A 15,164-nucleotide genomic window follows, 5' to 3' on the forward strand; every position below is an offset into this window, starting at 1 on the left:
CCTCAGTTTCTTTACCTGTAAAATAAAGAGGTTGGACTTGATAACCCCTAAAGTTTCTTCTAGTTCCAAATGACTGATCTTATGGTGAGAAATATTCTAATGAAGATTACACAATACATAAAACACACTGGAATTAACAGATTAAGACATATACATGTAATCAGTTTTATATACACATGCACATATATAGACACATGTACACATAGTACATATGTACATATACATACACACATAATATACATATATTGCTACAAAAGACTTTTTACACATCTAAAGGAACACTTCAGTAAGTGAGGAGATAATAACAGCAACAACAATAGCTAGCTTTTACTTAGTGCTTTGATTTTTGCAAAGTGCTTTATAAATTTTGTGTCATTTGTTCCTTATAACAACCCTGTGTAATGTAATGCCAAGGAAAGGCAACTTCCCAGGTTCAAAATACCAGCATAGGTGCTCTCTATTTTATTCAGTGACAAACCAAGAACAGAGAAGATCAAAACATGACATCATTCAAAATACAGCATTTACTAAGTGTGATTAAATAATCTCCAAGGCCTACCCCACCCCAGGACTTTCCAATCATTCAATCAATTACAAAGTCTCTGTTCCAAATACTTCTCCACCCCTAGGCTATACCTTAATTAAGTCCACCACAAAGCCCCTCTTCTCAAATGGAGATTAGTTTCCAAACATAAGTAAAATACATTCATTTGCTCAACCATAGAACACAAAAAGGTCAAAAGTTCCCCACCCCTGGATCACAATTGAATCTACCCCAGAGTTACATCAAGTTTAAACACAGCACTTAATACCCAAATGGAGGTCTTTTCTTCATCTTGACATGAGGCAAGTTCTCAGCAATCTTAGTTCCTGGAGAGACAAGGCTTAGCAAGGCCATAAGATACATTGCCAGTCCCTTCATGAATTTATCCTCTGTCTGTAGAACAGTCCTAGAACCCCTGAACACATTAGCAAAGCCCTCTCCCAGGATTTCTGTAAACATACAACAAGAAAATCCTTCTTCAGGGCTTCTGAACCAACAGAAAGGCTCCCAGACCCCTGCAACAACAGCACTGTCCTTCACCAGTGGACAGTATTCATTCTGTCTGCCGGACAGTCTCCAGACCCCTGCAACAACAGTACTGTCCCTCACCAGTGGACAGTATTCACTCTCTGTCTGCAGGACAGTCTCAGGCCTTCTTAACCAAATGCCAGGTTCCAGGACTTCTTCAACAGGACAGTCTTTCACCAGTGGACAAATCTGGCAAAATAACATCAAAACAGACAGACAAAGTACCAGCAAAACAGCCATGTCTCCTCAGTCCTTGGCAGCTCAGGGGGCAGGTCTCAAAAGTCCAGGGCAATTCAAAGCGGCCACCAGCAATCTCTTAGTCTCTCTCTCTCCACCAGGTGCTGCTTCCAAAAAGAACTTCCGCCTCTCTCTTGTCTCTCCAAATCTACATCACCAGCTCCTCCCACTTCAGGACTTTCTTTTCACATCAACAAGCCCATCCCACAGGTGGGATTAACAAACTCTGGGTTTTAATACAATCAATTTGAAAACCAAGCCAATACAGGGGAATCTTTAATTGCCATTACTATCACACCCTGAAAACTAAGTGCTATTATTATCCCCATTTATGGGTGAGAAACCTGAGGCACATAGAGATTAAGTGACTTGCCCACAGTTACATAGCTAATTAGTGTCCAAGTATGGATCTGAATTATGGTCTTCCAGAAAATAGGTCCAGTCCTATTTACAGTGTCCCATTGCTGCATTAGTATTCAATGTACACTGATATACCATGCCAATTTTTTAAAAAATCATGAAACAACCTAAATTAATTCATGGATTAAGTGCTCCAACAAGTAAATTACCAAGGGGATACTTTATAGTACTGTACACAATAATAATGCAATTCTTTTGGAGGAACAAAAGAAATCTCAACAGAAATAATAGGGGAAAAAGGCCTGAAGGGACCAGAAAATTTCCAGACTTCAACTCTATTATAAATCTGTAATCTTAAAAACTATTCGGTAAGTATAAAAAAGAGAAATGTAGGTTAGGGACACAGACTAGATTAAGAAGAAGGAAAACAAATTAAAAAACAAAATCCCACTGATTGATCAACGCACAAAGCAACTAATAATGAACCTTTATGTATGAAAACTATTACTTACATAATGTTAAAAATAATATATATATAAGGGTGGCTAGGTGGCGCAGTGAATAGAGCACAGGCCCTGGAGTCAGAAGGACCTGAATTGAAATCTGGCCTCAGATACTTAACACTTACTAGCCTTGTGACCTTGGGCAAGTCACTTAACCGCAATTGCCCTGCCTTCTCCCCTCCAAAAAATTATATATATAAAACATACATGAATAATGATGACAGAATTTATACAGCACCTATTTTGTGCTAGACACTGGACTAAGTGATTTATACATATTTTTCAATTGTCCTTCACAATGGGAGGAAGGTGCTGTTATTAAGACTTAATTTATTTATACCTAATATTCTCAGATGAGGAAACTGAAACAAATAGGTTAAGTGACATGGTCACAAAGCTGCTGAGTATGTGAACCTAATGATTCTTCCTGACTCCAGACTACCCACACTCATATGTGTATATGTGGGCATGGATGTGTATGCAGGAAATACAGGGTAATTTGGGGGGCAAGAGAAGATATGAGGACCTGGGATGGAGAACATGAAAGGCCTTATATTTTTTTGTACTTAATTTGTATTTTATTTTTTACAATTACATGTAAAGATCATTTTCAACATTTACTTTTATAAGATTTAGAGTTCCAAATTTTTTTTCTCCCTCTCTCCATTACCCCTCCCTACCAAAGGTGGCAAGCAATCTGATTGTAGGCTATACATGTACAATCACATTAAACATATATTCATATTAGTCATTCTGTGAAAAAAGAATCAGAACAAAAGGGAAAACCCACGAGAAAGAAAAAAAAACAAAGATAATATAGTAGACTTCGATTTGCATTCACACTCCATGGTTCTTTCTCTAGATGTGGATAGAATTTTCTAGTATGAGTCTTTTGGAATTGTCTTAGATCATTTCATTGCTGAGAAAAGCTAAGTCTATCAATGTTATCACACAATGTTGCTGTTACTGGGTACAATGTTCTCTTGGTTTTGCTCACTTCCTCAGCATCAGATCATGTAAGTCCAGGTTTTTCTGAAATCTGCCTGCACATCATTTCTTATAACACAATAGTATTCCTTTACATTCATATATCACAACTTATTCAGCCATTCCCCAATTGATGGGCATCCCCTCAATTTCCAATTTGTTGTCACCACAAAAATAGCTGTTATAAGTATTTCTGCACATGTGGGCCCTTTTCCATTTTTTATGATCTCTTCAGGATACAGACCTAGTAGTGGATGTGGCTGTCCCCAGAAATAGAGAGGTTTGGAAGAATTTTTCAGAGAAGGAAAACATTTTCTTTCAGACATGTTGGGTTTGAGATGCCTACAGATATCAAATTTGAAATGTCTAATAATATTTATTTGGTAATGCAGGATTGAAGCTCAGAAGACAAATTAGGGCTGTGTATATAACAGATCTAGAGAAACTAGGTGGTGTAGTAGATAGAGCACAAGGTCTGAAGTCAGGAAGATCTGAGTTCAAATCTTGCCTTGGACACTTACTAGCCATGTGACCCTGGGAAAGTCACTCAACCTATATGTGCCTCAGTTTGTCTTCTGTAAAATGGAGACACACGGGAGAAGGAAATGGCAAATCACTCTAGGATCTTTGCCAAGAAAACTCCATAGACTGACCATGGGGTCACATAAAGCTGGATATAACTAAACAACTGACCAATGAAACAATGAAAACAATGTTAATAATATATAGATCTGGGAGTCATGTGAATATAGATATTAATTGAACCCATTGGAACTGGTGAGGACACTGAGCAAGATGATTTAAAGAGAAGAGGCCCTAGCATACAGTCCACAGTTAGGGGGTGGGACATGAGGAATGATCCCACAGATATATCCCATAAATAGGATGATTTGGTTTTATTTTCTGAAATTATGTACATCATTTAGTTTATTAAGTCATTACACAAAGAACAGCAGAACCCTTCCAGAACATGATATTGGGATGAATTATAGAGTTATTTATCCCTTTCACATTGTGACTTTCCCCATCATGGTTTCAGTATACTGTGGGTCAGCATTAGAAATTAAATGGGAATTTGGGGGGAGTTTTGCAGAAGCCACAAACCACACATGAAGGCCTACAAATGATACAGAAAAAAGTTTAGAAACTCAGAAATTCATAAAATACATGTATAGTATTGTATAATCAACCAGGTGACTAAAGAGCCAGAGCAGACTGTTCTGGGGGCAGAAACCCACATGCCATTTTTCTTTCCTTTCCCTTAGATGGCACCATTTGGCTGCGGTGAAGCTCCATGACGACCTTTTTCTCTTTCTTTCTTTTTTTTTCCTCCAACTTCTCTTAGGAGGTGCCATTCCAAACTAAGGAAATTCCTTCAATTCCCTGGTGCCCAGTGGCAATCTGATAATTAAGGAAACATCAGCATTTCCATTATAAACCACATTTCCCACATAGGGTTATAATTCAGCAATAAAAGCTTGCTAGCAAGGTCTCCACCTTAGGACATTTTAAAACAAATATTGCATTTAGCTTTGACTGGGCTTAGTCTTCCTTTTTTTTTAATTACATAATTCAAAACCAGTTAGAAAAATGAATTTTTCCTCTATTCACAAGACTGGAAAGTGTACATAAAATTCACATCAAAATTGTTGTTCATGATAAAATTGAGGTCTTAAACATCTCCCTGATAAATTTTACAACACATGACCCTAGAAATTTAAGAAAGAATTCTTTTTATAAGACAGAGAGTGGTTATTCTGGTTTTCACTATTCCTGAAGCCTTTGGCACACTTTTCCTACAAAACTAAGACTTGAGAAAGATATCCTGAGATTTCCATTGAAAGTTTTTTTTTTCCTGAGAATTATCAGGATAGTAGTGTGTGTGTGTGTGTGTGTGTTAATATATTAAAACAGACACCATAGGCACTGTTACAGAAAAACACAAAGAGAAGTTTCCGATATATTGAATGGACCCTCTGTGGAGGATTCATGGAAAGAGGAAACATGGCAGTATTGAAAGAGAATAAAATTTGAAGTAAAAAAAGCTGTTTTTGAAATCCAGTCTCTGTCTCTACCTATTTGACACTGGGCAAATGTCTTCTGTAAAATGGAGACACACGGAGAAGTGTGTCCCAGGGTCTCAGTTTCCCTATTTGTATTCTAGTCTCTTTATTTTAGATTAGTGGTCTTTAAAGTTGGGCATATAAATATTTTTTAATATCTTTATAATTGTATCTCAATGTAATTCATTTCCTTTGTAATTCCATGTATTTTATTTTATGCATTTAAAAACATTATTCAGAAAAGGGGTCCATTAGTTTTACCAAATTGACAAAGGGGTCTTTGCCACCCCCCCCCCAAAAGGCATAGCCCTAGTTTTAAGTGATCTTTATGGTCCATTTCTAAATCCTAGATGACCTGAGTTTAAATCCTATCTCTGCTACTTCCTGACCTTTGGCAAATCATTGAACCTCTCTGGAACTCAGTTTCCTCATCTATAAATGAATTTTCAACTGACAGGCAGGAAAACCTAGATTAAAATGTAGCTTCTCTCACTTATTAGCTATGTGACCATGGCTAATAATTTAACTCCTCTACACCTCAAGTAGTACCCAAGGACTCAAACTACTAAATCATAAGCAAGTGTAGTCTGGGTAGGGAGAGGGAATTATTGTGCTAGGAGTTCTATATGTCAACAAAAGCATAGATCCTTGGTCTATTGGCATATGCCATCACCAGGATCCAATGCAAAGGGCTAATATGGAAACTGAAGAGAATGATATAATGAAAGAACACTAGTTTAAGAATCCCACTTCCACCACTTATTACCTGTGTGATGTTGGGAAAGTTATAACCTCTCTGGGGCTCAATTTTCTCATCTGTAAAAAATAAAAAAGAGTTTGAACTTGTCTTCTCAGGCCCTTTCCTGCTCTAAATCTATGATCCTATGACTTGAGGTCAAATGCCAAGGATGCTGTTTACTACCTGTGTGACCTTGGGCAAATCATTTAATCTATCTGAGCTTCAGTTTCCTAATCTATAAAATTAGGGGGTTAGAATAGATGACCTCTGAGGTCCTCTTCCCTACCCCCAGCACTAAAGTAATTTTTGACTACTCTAGAGTAGGCAAAACTTCAATTTATGCATGATGGCTAGCAACAAGGAATAATTGCATGGCTAAATTAAATTCCAAGGTAGTCCAAAGACCTCATTTTATTCAACAGTTTCAACATCCTCTTAAAATGTTTAAATGTCTTATCAGAGCAAAATGAACCGATTCAAGTTCCTCTTCCCAGGATCCTCCTCTAATGGTGGTACAAATAAAAAGGGAGGTTAAAAAGATATGTAAGAAAATTGAGAATAATAGAAATTGCTGATATATCCTGCTCCCTTTAACTGTTTTCTGCTAACTTTTGGTAACGTCCACCCCACTCCAAATAACGATCACAAAGGGGAAGGTGTGGGGCTCCCCTTTGTTTAAGTGCTGGATAATATTCCACAAGGACATATACTCCTTCCCCATTAATGTAACTCCTGTTTCTCTCTAGATGAAATGGTGGCCTTTAGAAATGCTAATTTAATCCTACTTCAAGATTGATTTATAGGCAGCTATGCATTAGTTGGCTCCTGAAGGCCAGGAAGAAAGAGTAGGAGCAGGTCTGTAGGGAGGAACATGTAGAAGTCAAGCAGATTGGAGAAGTATATGTGAACAGTGCTAGAGAAAAGTAGAATGATTTTATCTGGGCTGGAACCTTACCTTGAGGATCCAGAAAGAAACATTTCAGCTGATTACAGCTACAAAAATATCAGAGCTAACCTCTAGTTTTACAAAGTCCCAAACAGACTAACTGAATTGTTTAAGATCACAGAGCTAATAATAAACCAGAGGAAGGTCAGTTAGGAAAGGTTTGGAGCAGGGATCAGTCCCAGAGGAATGTTTTTTTGGGAAGAAGAGAAAGAATCTAGGGAAGACTGTCTTATCACTAAAAGAAAGGGACAGTGCAAAAGCCAGAGAAGTCATTGTATTGAGATTCAGGTGGTAATAGAAGGGGTAGTCTGTAATTATAAAAACAGGTACAAAAGTCTGATCATTTGTTATGTCATGCCAAATAACAAGACTATAGACCTCTAATCCAAGCCTCTAAGAGTTAGTAATGCTTAAGTAAAATCACTTTGTCTTCCTAACTGACTATGTATTGTGCTAAAGATCTGCTTGCAGATGGGAAAGGATATGGTGCCAAGGTAATACAAGAAGGAAGACAGTCTGGATAGCTTTAGTTGTGGTAACAGAAATAACCAGAATCTAATACCAATACAGCTTCTATCACAGGTGTTTGTAAACATTTTGTTTGCTGTTGTTCATGTTGTTGTGTGTTAATTTGTTAGTTTGTTTGGCTTTTCCAGTAATTCATGAGCTAAGGAGGGTCCACAGTTACTACACAGCATTAGTTAACTCCTAACTATATTCAGTGGGATGAACCTGGGTTGTGGATATCATTTCATTGCTGTCCAAGCATTTATGTCAATCTACTCCTCCTTTCCCTTTACTAATTGAGATTGAATGAGAAAATATGACTGTTTTGAGGTTTGGAGATGTGGTCAGTTGGTGGTTAAATTGTCCTGTTATCTGGTACTAGTTACCTAAGAGACCAAACGTCATGTACCTGATGAATCATGAACTTCAGTTTGATAACAAAGACCTGACTGATAAGTTATAGGGAGTGGGTAGTGTTGTGGCAGAAACCGGGCAAACAAGCCCAAGCTCCCTAATCTGAAAGATTTAGAAGAGTGAAACTGAACTATATCACTGGAGTCAATGACATGATATTTATAGGGGAAAGGGGGATTACTTGAACGAGAATTGGCTATGTTCAGTTTAGTAACATGCATTCTTTATTATACTGATTATTAATGAATAATCTACCATTCTTTGTGAAATCTGACTTTGTTACCACATGGAACTCATACTTAGGTAAACTGTTAGTATAGTAGATTAAGAGCTGGAGTTGTAGCCATAAAGACCTGAGTTTAAATTGACTTCAACTTTCATACTGATTATCCAGGTGACTGTGGACAAGACACAACCCCTATACATCTCAGTTTTGTCATCTGCAAAATGGGGATAATAAAAGTATATGCCTCCCAAGATTGTTGGGCATATAAAATGAGATGGTATTTATAAAGCACACTGTAAACCATAAGTGCTATATAAATTCTAGTTCTTATAATTAGGTTCAAGGCCTCCCCAAGTTGATGGAAAAAGATGTACAAAACTAAAAATGCAGAAACTTAAAATTCTCCTAGTTAGGGAAAACAACTTTTTTTGTTTTTTACATTTTTCTCTTAAGGAAGAGAAAGACATATTTAAATGGGTGACAGGGAATACTTGACTCATTCCAATGAAAATAAAGGGAACAAAAAAAAACATAAATGAAGAGTTTAGAAGGTAAATGGGTTTGTGGCAAAAGTCAAAAATAAAACCACCCCCCTGACCACAATTGTCCCATAGCAATTTGTAATGAAAGACTCTAAGGATTAATGTAACTGAAGATCAAAGACCAGGAAATACCTAAAAAAATGAAAGTTAATTAAGTAACAAGGATAGTATAGCAGTAGTAATATAATTGATTTATATACTATACCTGTATTTTCTCTATAGACATTGCAGTAGTCTCCGGGCCTTACTTCAGGCTCATTTCTATGCAATAATATGGAAAGAAGTTAAGATTCATCCTTAGTCCTCAGCCAGTAGGTCAGCCACATTTGGCTGAGCTAATTCCCCCTTTCTAGTAATTTACTGGTATAAACATGCAATCAGAACACAAATTTGTAAATTACAAAAAAGTATTCTGTGTTATGAGATAAATATTTCTTGCTGGCAATGCTAAGAGTTTAAGTGATAGATTAGTGGCCAATTTGCATTGGTGATGAGAATTTCCTCACTGAAGATGCCCCAATAATAATAAAACCACTGTCCCAGATCACAGAGACAAACAAAAACAAATATTGCTTTAAAATAAGGCAAAAGTCCTGGCTCATAACCCATTTACCCTGTACAATGGAAAGGTCCATGGTTCTTCATTACCCCTTCCCCATTTTAGAAGATTCAATAGCCTCTTCCTTCTCCCTTAGTTTTCTGTCTCGAGGTTGGAGCTTAGGTTTTATTCATGTCTCCTAAGTTCAGCGAGCCTCCAAACTTACATATATATATATATATATATATATATTTGAATATGTGATTTTAAAACTTTCAATTCCAGATTCATTCCCTTCCTTCCTTGTCACCCACCCTTACTGGAAAGATACGCAGTTCAGTATAGGTTGTACATGTGTGGCTAATGCAAAACAATAACATAGTAGATATATTGTAAAAGACTGACTATATTTCCCTCCCTCCTATCCCACCTCCCACTTGTTCTATTCTCTACTTTGATCCCATCTATTTTCAAAAGTGAGTGCTTCCAACTTCCCTCCCCCCCCCAGCCTACCCTCCCTTCTATCATCCCCCCTCTAATCCCCTTCCCCCCCCTATTCTCCTGGAGGGTGATATACCCTATTTAGTGTGTATTTCACTCCCTCCTCAAGCCAAATTCAATGGGAATAAGGTTGACCCATTCCCTTTTGCCTTCCTATTCTTCCCCTCCATTGTAACCATTTTCCCTTGCCTCTTCTGTATGAGATAGTTTACCCCAATCTGTTTCTCCCCAACTCCTCTCATTATATTCCTCTCACCTCTTAATTTCTTTTAAGAATCATTCCTTCCTGTTAAATTGGTCCTGTGCCCTCTCTCTATGTATACCTGTAAACATATATACACACATTCACATATGTATTCATATGCCCATATACCCTCATATATAGACAAATATATATATATATATATATTTCTAATCCCTTCAACTACTGAGAAAAGCTTCATAAGTTACAATTATTGTTTTTCCATGTAGGAATGTTAATAGTTCAACTTTGATAAGTTCCTTATGCTTCCTTTTCCCTGTTTACCTTCTCATGCTTTTCTTGCTTCTTGTATCTGAATGTCAAATTTTCTATTCAACTCTGTTTTTTTCAGCAAGAATGCTTGAAAGTCCTCTATTCCACTGAATGACCATATTTTCCCCTGAAACATGATACTCAGTTTTGCTGGGTAGGTGACTCTTGGTTTTAATCCCAGCTCCTTTGACCTCCAGAATATCATATGCCAAGCCCTTCGATCCCTCCATGTAGAAGCTGCCAGATCCTGAGTTATCCTGATTGTGTTTCACAATATTCAAACTGTTTCTTCCTGGCTGCTTGTAATATTCTCTACTTTACCTGGGAATTCTGGAACCTGGCTATAATATTCCTAGGAGTTTTCTTTTTGGGATCTTTTTCAGGAGGTGATCGGTGGATTCTTTCAACCTCTATTTTGCCCTCTGGTACTAAAACATCAGGGCAGTTTTCTTTGAGAACTTCCTGGAGGATGATTTCTAGGTTCTTACTTTGGTCATGGCTCTCAGGTAGTCCAATAATTTTTAAATTATCTCTCCTAGATCTATTTTCCAGGTCAGTGGTTTTTCCCATGAGATATTTCACATTGCCTTCTATTCTTTCATCTGTTTGGATCTGTTTAACAGCATCTTGATTTCTTATAAAGTCATTAGCTTCCATTTGATCCAATCTAATTCTGAAGCAGTGATTCTTCTCATTGAGCTTTTGATATTCTTTTTCCATCTGGCAAATCGGCTTTTTGAGGCATTCTTCTCCTCATTGCCTTTTTGGGGCTCCTTTGCCATTTGAGTCAGTCTGTTTTTTTAAGGTATTATTTTCCTCAGTCAGGCTGTTGACTCTCATTTCATAATTTTCTTGCATTGTTCTCATTTCTCTTCCCAATTTTTCCTCCACTTCTCTTATTTGGTTTTCCAAATCTTTCTTAAGGTCCTCTATTGTCTGTAACCAGCTCATATTTTCCTTTGAAGCTTTTGGTGCAGGAGTTCTGACTTCACTGTTTTCCTCCTGTTCCATGCTTTGATCCTTTTTGTCCCCAAAATAGGAGTGTATTGTTGGAATCTTCTGTCTGCTTTGTTTCCTTTGCCTGATCATTTTGCCACTCAATTACTTGACTTTTGGGCTTTTTGCCACAGTAGGACTCTGCCACCAGACAGGGGAGTTTTCATCCCAAACGCTGGGGTTTTCTCAGCTGCTGGAGATATTAGATGGGTGTCCTCTCTGAGGTCTCCACACGCTCTGGAAAGCTGGACACACACCCCAGAACCTCCACCCTAAACTGCAATCCAGATCCAAGCAGGTTAAAGCAAGAGCAATTACCCCTCAGACTGGTGCTTGGTCCCCCTACACTCTGCAGGCCAAGAGCTGAAGCCACCACATGGAGCTGGCTGACTGTGCTGGCGTCTCAGCAGCTTTTCGCCCTGGGGGTAAAAGCCATGCACTCCCACTTACTGGTCCCAAAGTCCAGACTGTACTGACCTCTCACTTTGTCCTTTGTGTCTAGGTGTTGATAAATCTGGAAACGGCCACAGCTGCTGCTGATCTGGAGTCCCTCCTGCAGTGGCTGGTCAGGCCTGCCCTGGGGCTAAAGCCTAGGTGTGGTGCTGGTTTCAGATCCCAGAGGGCTGTGATGGATTTCTGCTGGCCTGCCTGGCTGTCCTCAGCAGGAGGTTAGTTTCTCTGTGTCATTTTGTGCATTCTGCAGCTCCAAAGTTTTTTTAGAGTCCCCTTTTTACATGGATTGGGGAGGGTGGAACCCGGAGCTGCAGGAAGGTCATGCTTCTACTCTGCCATCTTGGCCCTCCAAACTTCTTTAAAATGATTTAATATCTCTTCCAAAACAATTTTGAAAGAGAAAATATAATGTACCATAATAGCTATTGTCAGATCATGCATGACTTTTATGTCTTCCACTATTCTTCCCTCTTAGCATCTCCATCCTTTCTGTTTTTCAGAAATACATTTTGTAGAAGATCTCACAATAACACTTACATAGAAGTTGGCAATGGACATTGCTCAGCATCTGTGCCTACTTGGATTGGATTCAAAATGAACTATTGTATAATTGTTTTTAAATGATTTGCTTTTGTTCAAATGTTTCAAAATATGCAAAGAAAAAAACTAACCCCTTTAAGAAATCTGCAGCCAAAAGTTGGGTTTAAAAACACTACCAGGAAGCTCATCTTAATATAGACACCAAACAACATAAATAAATATAACAAACTGCCTTTTCTTAGGTAGACTCTCCACCTGAGGACAGATGTAGGGTTCAGTCTTTATAATGGCTTAACCTCCAACACAGGATGTGTGAAATTACAAGTCCCCAGCAAAAAATTATTGTTCTCTTCCCTAGAATGGCCCCAAACTACCTACTCTAGCCACCTTCTGGAAGCAAAATAATATTATCTCATATTTATAAAGTACTATACAATTCAAAAAATATTTTTCTCATAACTGAATTGTTGACATATATAGGAAAAATATTATTTTTATAGATAAGAAAACAGAGGCCCTAAGTGATTTAGTCACTTGCCAATGAGTGGAAGAGAAAGAAAACAAGCATTTATATACTATCTACTATGTACCAGACACTGTGCTAAGCTCTTTTTACAATTATCATCTCATTTTGTCCTGACAATAGCCCTGTGACATAGATGATCTCATTACTCCATTTTTTACAGGAACTGGCAAACAGAGGTTAAGTGACTTTCCCAGTGTCACACAGCTAGTATGTGTCTGAGACCAGATTTGAACTCAGGTCTTTATAACTCTAGACTTATTACCCTATTTACCTGTACTTCCAGTTGTCTCAGATATATTTAGTCACTTGCCAATAATCATGCATTTAGTGTTATAAGACTAATTGCTCAGTCCAGGACTTAAAATCATGTTCTTTGATTCCTAGTCCAGTGATGTTTCCACTATGTCAAAAAAATTGGAGGCTGGAAAAACACTTCTCTGCAAAATAGTGTATGGGATTAGAGAGACTCAAGGGTTCCCTTTAGACTAACATATGATCTGGTAGCTCCTTAAGTTAATATGACTGCTTTAGTAAACTCCCAAAGTCTATTTCTTCATCACAAAACTCCACAAATCCCAAGTCTATCATTTAATCTTGCAAGCTCTTCCATTCACTTCTTTTTTTTTATTTTTCCAATTAATAAACATTTGTTTTCTTTCCTTCCTAGCTCCCTACCAAGAAATTTTTTTAAAAAAATATGTATAGTTGCCCTTTCCACCCGGCCTGTCGTCGGCGCATGCGTACCTCTCTTAGCGCTTGGAGTAGCTGCCCTTGGGGCGGGACGGGAGGTGATCATGGCGTAAACGCTGGTGAAGGAGTACCGGGATGTCCCCGATGGTACACAATGCCACCGCAAGGCTTATGTCAACACCAAGATGGGTGCCGCCATTGATTTGGTGGCATCAGCCTACAACCTTGTGTTTGTCCCACCTGAATCAACTGCTGAAGGAATTTTAAGGGCTGGGAAAATGACGTTCTCCACGGCTGCCGTAGGGGCCATATTTGGGATCACTTCCTGTGTCAGTGCTCAAATGCGGGAAAAACCAGATGACCCCTGAACTGCCTCTTTGGAGGCTGTGCTGCCGGCCTGACTCTCGGAGCCCGAGTGCACAGCGGTACAAGCGGGGCAGCAGCGTGTATGTACGCGGGCACTGCCGCAGACCTTTTGAAGTTGGGCAAATTATAAGGTTGGAAGCTGGCCAGCGGGCCCCCGATCTGAGCCAACAATACCTTTGTCAGGAGTTTAGTTTAAAAAGATTGATATATAGTAACCCTACTCAGCGTTTACCCATACAGTTTCCTCGTTCTCCCCTGATGTTAAATAAAGCTTGGAACAACTTGAAAGAAAAAAAAATATGTATAGTCAAGCAAAGTAATTGTCATGTTGACAAGGAGACCAAAAATGTTTGCCTCATTCTTGTATTGAGTCTATTACCTCTGCCAGATGCTGGGTAGCATTCTGCTTCATTAGTCCTCTAGAATTTTTGTTGATCATGAAATTGGTCAGAGTTCTAGTCTTTCAAGATTGTTTTTCTTTCTAATGTAAAAAAAAAAAAATGCTTTCCTGGTTCTGCTTACTTCACTCTGCATCAATTCATTCATTTTCCCATGTTGTTCTGTAACTGTCTCATCATTCTTATGAAGTAGTAGTATTCCATTATGTCCATATACCATGATTTCTTCTGTCATCCTCCAACTAACTCTAAACAGATTCTCATGTTAAAGTTCTATGTAAGTGCCAGTGATAATTATCATTGTTCTTATTCAAACTCTGGGTATAATGACTAGAAAGAAAAAAAAAGCCTGTTTAGGGCAGACCCTGCAAATTTAAATTAGAAGACTCTGGCGATATATGTCAAGTTGAATCCTCACTATTTCCCAGTATACCCTGTACTCATCAACCTCTCTACTTTCCTGTTGTTTCCTTTGCTTGGAATTACTTCCATTTCCATCAAAAACTGTACCCTAACATCATTCAAGATCCAGTTCAAATGTAACTTCCTTTATGAAGCATTCCCTGATCTCTTCCTCTTCACCACTTTAAGGCTCTGTAACTTCCTTGCTGTTAGTTCTCCATCCATAGATATAGTTGACAACTTAGCATATAGTCTTTGGGTTTTGTTCTGGCTGACAGAATTATCGACCATAAACCTACCGCCATCCTAGTTATGTGCCACTCCATTCATATAGTCTGGTCCTCTGTCAACAATAAGTCAAGTAGCATTTATTAAGCACCTACTATGTTCCAGGCTCTATGCTGAGTATGAAGACACAGGTCAACATTGGGTCAATATATGAAGGCAGAAGCTAACAGAGCTTGTGTGTTCCACTTACCTGCAAGAGCCCAGGGCCAGCTTCACACTAAAGATGAGCTGTCAAGGAAAGAAAGAAGGAAGGAAGGAAAGAAGGAAGGAAGGAAGGAAGGAAGGAAGGAAGGAAGATAGGAAGGAAGGAAGAAAGAAAGAAAGAAAGAAAGAAAGAAAGAAAGAAAGAAAGAAAG

General features: G+C 38.4%; 1 long non-coding RNA gene and 1 pseudogene across 1 annotated transcript; one reads left to right on the forward strand and one right to left on the reverse strand.

Annotated features, from left to right (window-relative positions):
* Positions 1 to 427: 427 nt before the first annotated feature.
* LOC138151782 (uncharacterized) lies at positions 428 to 1,552 on the reverse strand. The gene is made up of 2 exons (XR_011165916.1): positions 1,136 to 1,552; positions 428 to 1,102 (listed from the first exon to the last, which is right to left on the reverse strand). It is a non-coding gene; the product is annotated as an uncharacterized lncRNA (long non-coding RNA).
* Positions 1,553 to 13,458: 11,906 nt separating this feature from the next.
* On the forward strand, positions 13,459 to 14,002 carry LOC138151783 (NADH dehydrogenase [ubiquinone] 1 alpha subcomplex subunit 11 pseudogene; annotated as a pseudogene).
* Positions 14,003 to 15,164: the final 1,162 nt, after the last annotated feature.

This window comes from Petaurus breviceps, unplaced genomic scaffold, assembly GCF_028583685.1.
Source record: "Petaurus breviceps papuanus isolate PSGF00001 unplaced genomic scaffold, PetGlider_PUasm1.0 90919, whole genome shotgun sequence".
Classification (NCBI taxonomy): domain Eukaryota; kingdom Metazoa; phylum Chordata; class Mammalia; order Diprotodontia; family Petauridae; genus Petaurus; species Petaurus breviceps.